General features: G+C 38.1%; 1 long non-coding RNA gene across 1 annotated transcript; it reads right to left on the bottom strand.

The window, feature by feature from the left end:
• Positions 1 to 2,401: 2,401 nt before the first annotated feature.
• LOC112481716 lies at positions 2,402 to 5,268 on the bottom strand. Its single transcript, XR_003047005.1, has 2 exons — positions 5,134 to 5,268; positions 2,402 to 3,182 (listed from the first exon to the last, which is right to left on the bottom strand). It is a non-coding gene; the product is annotated as an uncharacterized LOC112481716 (long non-coding RNA).
• Between the last annotated feature and the right edge of the window lie 2,521 nt (positions 5,269 to 7,789).

Genomic DNA, 7,789 nt, shown 5'->3' with positions numbered 1-7,789 from the left:
CTTATCGCCCATGGGAACATAGGCTATCACCCATGGGAACGTAACATTCTAACAATAAGCTTTCTGCTTCTGTACCCCCGCTTGCACAACTGACCTGTGGGTTGACAGGTAGTGAATAAGAGAAGAATAGACCTTTGTGTTTAAGACAGAATGAGGAATGGGATTTAGGGCTTAAAAACCCTGTACCTCTACATTTCGGGGCTGCTTAATTTGGGGTCTGCGTACCCCTGGCAGACCCAGCTGGCTGAATAAAGAGCATGTTTTTTAGAACTCATTGATTTCTGGTGGTCCGTGTGTCTTTTCGGGGGCTGGCGGCTACACCAAGACATACCGAATAATTTGTGGAGTTCCTCCCTCCCCTTTGAAGATAGGCTTTGCTTAGTGACTTGCTAACAGAATATAGAAAGGGGGCAAAGGGATAATGCAGTAGAGAAACCTGGTAAACACTACTTCAGCCAAATGATCAAGGTTAAGATGGTCCCTGATAAGCCACGTTGACAGCACGTCATCTTGATATGATGTGATAACAATGACACTTTATCTCTGTGGTCTTCCTCCCCAAAACTCATAATCTTGATCTAACCATGGTAAATATTCTGCAAAATATCTGACAGAACTCCTCAGAAGCAAAGACAAAGTCTAAGAAATTGTCGCAGACTAAAGGAGCCTAGGATGATTAAATGCAATCTGGTAACCTTGAACAGAAAAAGGACATCAGAGAAAAGCTAGTGAAATCTGAATAAAGCATGGAGTTTAATTACCAATATACCAATATTGGTTCCTTAATTGTGACAAATGTACCGAATTAGTGTAAGACGTTAACAATAGGGAAAAATGGTGAGAGGTACAAGGGAAAGCTCTGTACTATCTTTTCGACTTTTCTGTAAATCTAAAACTATTCTAAAATAAAAATGTATTTCAAAAACCATTTACATGCATTTGTATCAGACACGTGTAAATATGTCGTTTTGTTTAATGCCATTCAGCAACATTTCCACGGAGCCTAATCTGTGTCAAGCCCTAAAATAGATTCCCTAATTGGGGGATAAACAGTTCAATTACAGTATACGTAGCAAAGGAGGAGAGGAACTATCTCTGGGGCAGAAGGAACAAAAGAAACAATTGTCCAAGGACCCGTGCATGTGCAGTATTTGGGTATAGTTCACTGAAGAGGGTATCTTCGAGAGGAACTTGGCTTTGACTTAAATTAGTAGGACATAGATACAGGATTGAGGGACAGATACTCATTTATTTATCCAATAAACCCTTATTAGGTGTATCCTATTTACCAGGTACAGAAACCAGGGTCAGATTTTGAAGTAAAGTGGTATTTTAATAAACATCAAGAAGTCCATTGATAAGATTCAACATCCACTCCTGATTTTTTAAAACTCTCATTAAAATATGAGTAGATGGATGCTTTAATAAATTATGAAATCATACAAAAAAAGGTAAAGCCAAAAATACCCATGACACATACAACTTAAGAAAAATATTCCGGATAGTGAGGCTTCTGGGCAGACAGCCCTGAACAGTTCCTGCCCTGCTCTCAAAGTGGCCACTTGCCTAAATTTGGTGTTCACGATTCCTGTTCCTACCTTTCCATTTCTGCTATATATGTATATATTTCTAAGCATTATAGTATTGTTTTGCATAGTTTGACTTTTTAATAAATGCTAATCCTTTTGCATGACCTTATTTGGTCATGATGTCTTCAGCTTATTCTCAAATGGTTCAGAACAAATTATAATGTGTGGTATGTGTGTGTAGAAGGAGAAAATAATACAACACCATGCTACAATGCTTTTGGACAAGTTTTGTACAATACAAGGTATGCTATAATGAAATTCTTGTACATGTCTCCTGGAGTACCCTTTTTTTTATCTTGATATATGTCTAAGATGAAAATTCTCGTACATGTCTCCTGGAGTACCTGTGAAAGAGTATATCTTGATATATGTCTAAGTGCTAGAATATGCACATTTGAGATATAACCAAATTGCTCTCCAAAGCAAATGTACTAATTTACACTCTCAGCACAATATGATAATTCTCTGCTGTTTCGCATGCTTTCCAACTCTTGGTAGTATCAAACTTTTAATTTCTGTCCATCTGGTGGGTGTACAATATTGAGCACCTACTATATTCCTAGCAGTAGGAATACAATACTGGGATACTGCAAAACAAACCAAAGCCCCAACCCTCATGGAATTTACATTTGGTTATAATAACAAAAACAAATGTCCTTCATCAGAGGACTTGTTAAGTAAAGTATGGTATATCAATTCAATAGAAACTACAGTACGCAGTTAAAAAGAGCACCTCGTTCATTTCATGGGCAGTGACATAGAAAATTATGCATGATATATTATACATGAAAAGAACAAGTGTCCTTACAATATGAGGACATAATACTTTATTTAAGATGAAAGAGATGTGTGTATATGCCTACAAACTGTTGGGACAAATCTTAAGCGACAAACCTTAATAAAACAAAAGTGATAAAATCGAAAAATGCTTTACATATAGTCACTGCTCAATAAATGTTACCTATTATTAGTAATAGTAACACTGATTATTACTGGGAAGTGGGTCTGTATGAATTATGCAAGAGGAAAGGGATTTGTACTCTTTACCTTTCTATACTTGAACTTTTGTTTTTTAAATAAGTATGTATGACTTTTATAATCATAATTTTTAAAAATGGAGCAGGTGCTGGCTTTGCAGAAGGGGCCAGAAAACAGCTATGGGAATCACTGTTTCTTATTTGCAGTCCTGCCACTGAGACCAGGTTCCTGTTGTCACCGGTGCATGTTTTTTGGTTCACTGTAACACGAAATAATATGACTAAATTTCGCAAATACTACTTTGAGCCAAGAAAGAATACATCTATATGAATCCATTAATTTCAAGTTCAAAAACAGGCAAAAGCAATCTGTAGTGAAGGAGTCTTAGAAGGATTTGCTTTTGTACTGACTGAGCAGCCTCAGAAGGTTAGGTTCTTCTTGAAGTATCCTCCATATGAAAAATTTCCAAGGGATTCGTTTTCTCTAGAGACCAGAATAGAAGTTCATTCCTATAGGAGAAGACAGTCGACTCATGGACAAGGCTGCTGGCCATCATCTTCATGAAATCAGACATCCAGCCCTCTGAGTGTCACGGGCGAGAGGTAGGACTTGGGGCTGGAGAAGAGAGAAGAATGACTGGAACATTTTGTCAATGTTTGCTAGCCAACAAAGATTCTCTCCTTGACCAAACTCTAGCCAGGCTCCTCAGAGCCCTCTTCTTGACCAGGCCTCATCCTTGGCCTATAAGACTTGAACAAACACCAACGTAGCTTATAACAGCTCAAGGTCGCATGCCTAGAATGACACTAGACTCCCTTAAAGAAAAGCCTGAGAAAAATCAAGGCTGCCAAAGTAATTTAGTATTCACTCCAGCCAATAGCTGAAGATAGGGCCCCTGTTTCCCAGCCTCTGTGGGAGAGTAGGAGCCTAGCTATATAGTAAGTACCAATTAGCAAACCAAATGGGTTTCACATGGACCAACTCTCTTCTTCCAACTCTACTCAGCTCCTGCTCACCTCCCTCCCTATTCCCTCCTTTAAATGTCCAGTCACCTCTGTTGACTTCAATTAACACCAGACTCTTCCTCCTATTGCAATAATATATTACTGACTAAAATCTGTCCTTACCACTTCAACCAGTGCCTAACTTTGTTTATCTTTGACATGGTAAATCAGAAAAAGATAGATAAAGAAACATTAAGGTAGTTCTAAAGGTCTATTTCAAGCTAAAAGAAGAGAACTATACGTGCAATGCGTGGGTTGGGCTGCCGCACTCTGGGGTCCGTCACGCGGAAAAGCAGACGTGGGCATGACCCACCTGTAGGAAATGGTATGGCAGTTATGGCTAAATGGGAAGGAAAGAGGTAATGAGTCACCCATAAGTTGGTTTATTTATTTATTTTTTTTGATTGCTAGAATTATTTGCAGATCACTAGTGATAATGCCATGCCTCTAAATGCAAACAGAAAGCAGGGAAAGCAGCTGATACAAGTCAGAACTTCTCTCATGTGCTACTACATTTTAGAATATACGTGGTCTCAGGACACTGAAAGTTGCAAAATAGTAGAACACAGGCCCATCTCCTGATCTCTAGTTTTTCTAACAATCTCCCATCATGCTGGAATGACTCAGGGAAAAGGAACTAATCTGGGTTGATCTTTTAGGGAAGCAACAGAAATAAAGTCTTTTTTGGTCAATTAAGGTAGCTATCTCTATCTTTTTCCTTCCCTTCTCTTTTATGTATAATTTTCTCCTTTTTTCTACTATTAAACTAAAAATCTGTTTGTTAATTTAAAATGTCCTTTGTACAAATCCTCAGAGATCTATGCTTTACTAATGTTAACGTTTTTATTTTTAATAAACGAGGTATCCAATGGTGCGAGGAAGCCACTCATACTGGCTTACTAGGGACAATTGCTAAATTTGCAGGAATTTTGTGAGTTCAAGTCACATTAGTAACTTGAAATCATCCACAATGGGAGTAGTTACACCATGGAAATTGGCAAATACTACAAATCAAGACTTCCCCCCCCACCGCCCCCCGACAGCTGATTGTTAATACCAGCATACCAATAGAGGCATTGTTTTAAAAAAGAAAGAAAGAAATTTGTCGAAAGCAAGAGAAATTTCAAAAAAAACTCTTTTAAGAAATTAAAAATTGGTTTAATAGAGAAAGGAATCTATTTTTCCTGACTGTCAATGACTCACTTTGGCATAAGCAAAGCAACCTCTGGTTTCTTGTTTTCCTTTTGGGTAAAAAGATAAAAGGGCCTGATGACAAGGTACTATTTTATAAAAATCTAACAAAGCACACACATATTTAAGTAGCAATAATTTTCACCTGTGAAATTAATATGCATCATTATACAAGTGGTATAATTTGTTCACATAACACACCTTCAAGTAATGACCTAAGGAATCATAAGTCATCTCTCATAATCTTCCAATTTCTAAATTTCAAAACAAAAGATTATAAAGACATAATCCTATGAACCAATACATAATACATAATCTTCTAATGTGCACAAAAACTTAATAATCCTTCAAAGGGTTTTATTCATACCTACCTGCCAATTGACAAAAGTCAAACAGCTTTCTCCTCTTCAACAGTGAAAACAATGAACCTTAATAGAGTAATCAGGTAACAGCAGAAACGTCTCACAGACTCTTTTCATCTTCTGCAAACAATGTAACACTCCTGCTGAGGCCTGTGGAAAACCAACACCATCCACAATGACTACTGTATTGATATTTTTGTATTGCTATCTGTAATTTTTAATGAGTATGATACTTTTAAAACATAGCTCCAAAATTAACCTTGTGTGAAACTGAGTGCCTTCCATGTGTTAGGAACCATACAAGTCCATTTTAGATACTGTTATTTCTGCCAGAAAGTAGAGACTTGATTTTATTTAAGCTACTGTGAAAGCAAGCTCTTCAACTAAGCTTTCAGCTTTATGTTACAAAGACCAAAGTTTGAAACACTGGCCTAGGAAACTCTAAATTATACCAAACTAAATCACAGTCTCCTGGTAGAATGAGCGGTTAGTCACCCACGATATGGATATTTCCGATGGACTTATAATAAAATAATAGCTACTTATTAGCACTGATTTTATGCCAGAAACTTTACAAATATTTACAACTCTAATTTACAAATTTAAATCTCATATTAGAAATGAAGGCTAAAAGATTTAAGTAACTTCACCAAACTCAAATGCATAATTGACAGAACAAGGATTTGAACCCAGGTCTTTCTGGCTTCAAAGCCTTATTATTTTCACCATAACCCAATGCTCTTTTCTACAGGAATGTTCCCCTTTTTTGCTAGTGGTTTTTTTCCAGAAAATAGATATTTTCAAACTATAAGTGTATCAGGTTCAAAAAGTTATGAAGTAATTAGCAAAAATCGTGTTTTTGCATGGAATGAGACTAAGAAATAGAAAACACCTAACATTTCTATAGTGTCCTGATCTCTTTTTACTACAATACTTCTGATGTCAAATGTGTGGGTGTTTTTTCCCCACATTAAGCAATTTTCCAACTCTCTGGAACCAGATGGATGTCCTACAATTCAATTAAATTCTAACTACCTGGAGGTAGCACGGACCTCACAGGTTAAGGGCTTAGTCCCACAAAACGGACCCCCACTTCAGACAAGTCCTGGCCTCCCATACTTCTGATCTACTGGCTAAAAATTGAGAGTTCCCTGACCCCTCTTCATCAAACTCAATAATTTGCTATAATGTGTCACAGAACTCGGGGAAATATTTTACTTACTATGATAGTTTATTTTAAAGAATGTTATAAAGAATACAAATGAATAGCCAGATGAAGAAGCAAACAGAACGAGGTCTGGAAGTGTCCTGAGAAGCTTCTACCCTTGCGGAGTTGGGGTAGGCACCCTCCCGACATATGACTGTGTTCACCAATCTGGAAGCATGCATGATGAAACCATTGGCCCCATCCTGAAGCTATCAAGGGTCCCACCGAGATTCACCTCATTAGCATAAATTCAGGTATGGTTAAAAAGTGCTTATTATGAATAACAAAGACTCTCTTTTCTTAATAAGGATTTTAGGAGCTCTGTGCCAGAAACCCAGGATTAAGACCAAATGTATATTTATTATTATATCAGAAGATCGTATTTCACAGGCACTTATCAAAGTGCCAGAACCAGGACTAGAGAACCTCATTTGGCATAAGGTGCAAAATTTACAGAGCCATCAAAACAAAAACAAAAAAAATCCCAAAACCTCAGTAATCAAGGTAAACAATATGTTACGTAAATAATAATATGGGTTTGTGAAATTTTAGATGACTGGCCAGGGAGGCCTCACTCAGAAGGTGGCTTTGAAGGAAGGCTTGAAGGAGAAGAGGGAGCTGGCTATGCAAATATCTGAGAGAACATTCCAGATGGAAGAATGCAACACAGGACCTAAGCGGGGACATGCCCGGTGTATGAGAGGAATAGACTGTAGTTTAAGCAGATTGATGAGGGGACCATAGAGCTATGAGGTCAGAGGGATGATGGGAAGACACATCATGAAGGAGCTTGTAGGTCATAATAAGGACTCTCCTTTTTACTGAGTAAGATGGGAGTCACTTTTGAGCAGAAAAGTCTCTCTACCTATTTTTTTTCAAAGCCTAGTTTTAAACACCCATTCTGACTATCTACTACAAACTACTGAACAGAGACCAAGGTCAGCCTCAGGGAAATGTTACAAGGCGTTAGCAATAATCTAGGTGAGAGGGGATGGTGGCTTGGACCAGGATGCCGACAGCGACAGTGCTAAGAAATGGTCAAAATCCACATATCTTTTGAGGTAGAGTAAATGGGATTTTTCCAATGGATTTGATGGGGGAAGGAGGGCATTGAGAGGAAGAGAGCAAAGATGACTCCAAGGATCTGGCCTGAGCAGCTGGCTGCAAGTTTGAAGTCATCATTAAGACGGTAAAAACGGAAAAGGACTCAACGGTTTTCATTGGTTTGGGGCAGCGGTGCATAGTAGGAGCTCAGTTTCAGTTATGTGAGGTTTGGGATGTCCAGAAGACATCCAAGTGAGAATTCTCAAGTAGGTAATTTAATATTCTCTTTTGGAGCTGTGAAAATTGACATACGTGGAGCCATTTTGAAACAGAGCCGAGTAGCCATGCCAGAGGAACTGCCCCTTAGAATGTCTGACCTGAGCAACATAACCTCTGGATGGGGCCAAAGCAACA

Source organism: Pteropus alecto, unplaced genomic scaffold, assembly GCF_000325575.1.
Source record: "Pteropus alecto unplaced genomic scaffold, ASM32557v1 scaffold115, whole genome shotgun sequence".
In the NCBI taxonomy this organism is placed as follows: domain Eukaryota; kingdom Metazoa; phylum Chordata; class Mammalia; order Chiroptera; family Pteropodidae; genus Pteropus; species Pteropus alecto.
The sequence above is the reverse complement of the archived record's forward strand: the minus strand, read 5'-3'. Positions and strand labels throughout refer to the sequence as shown.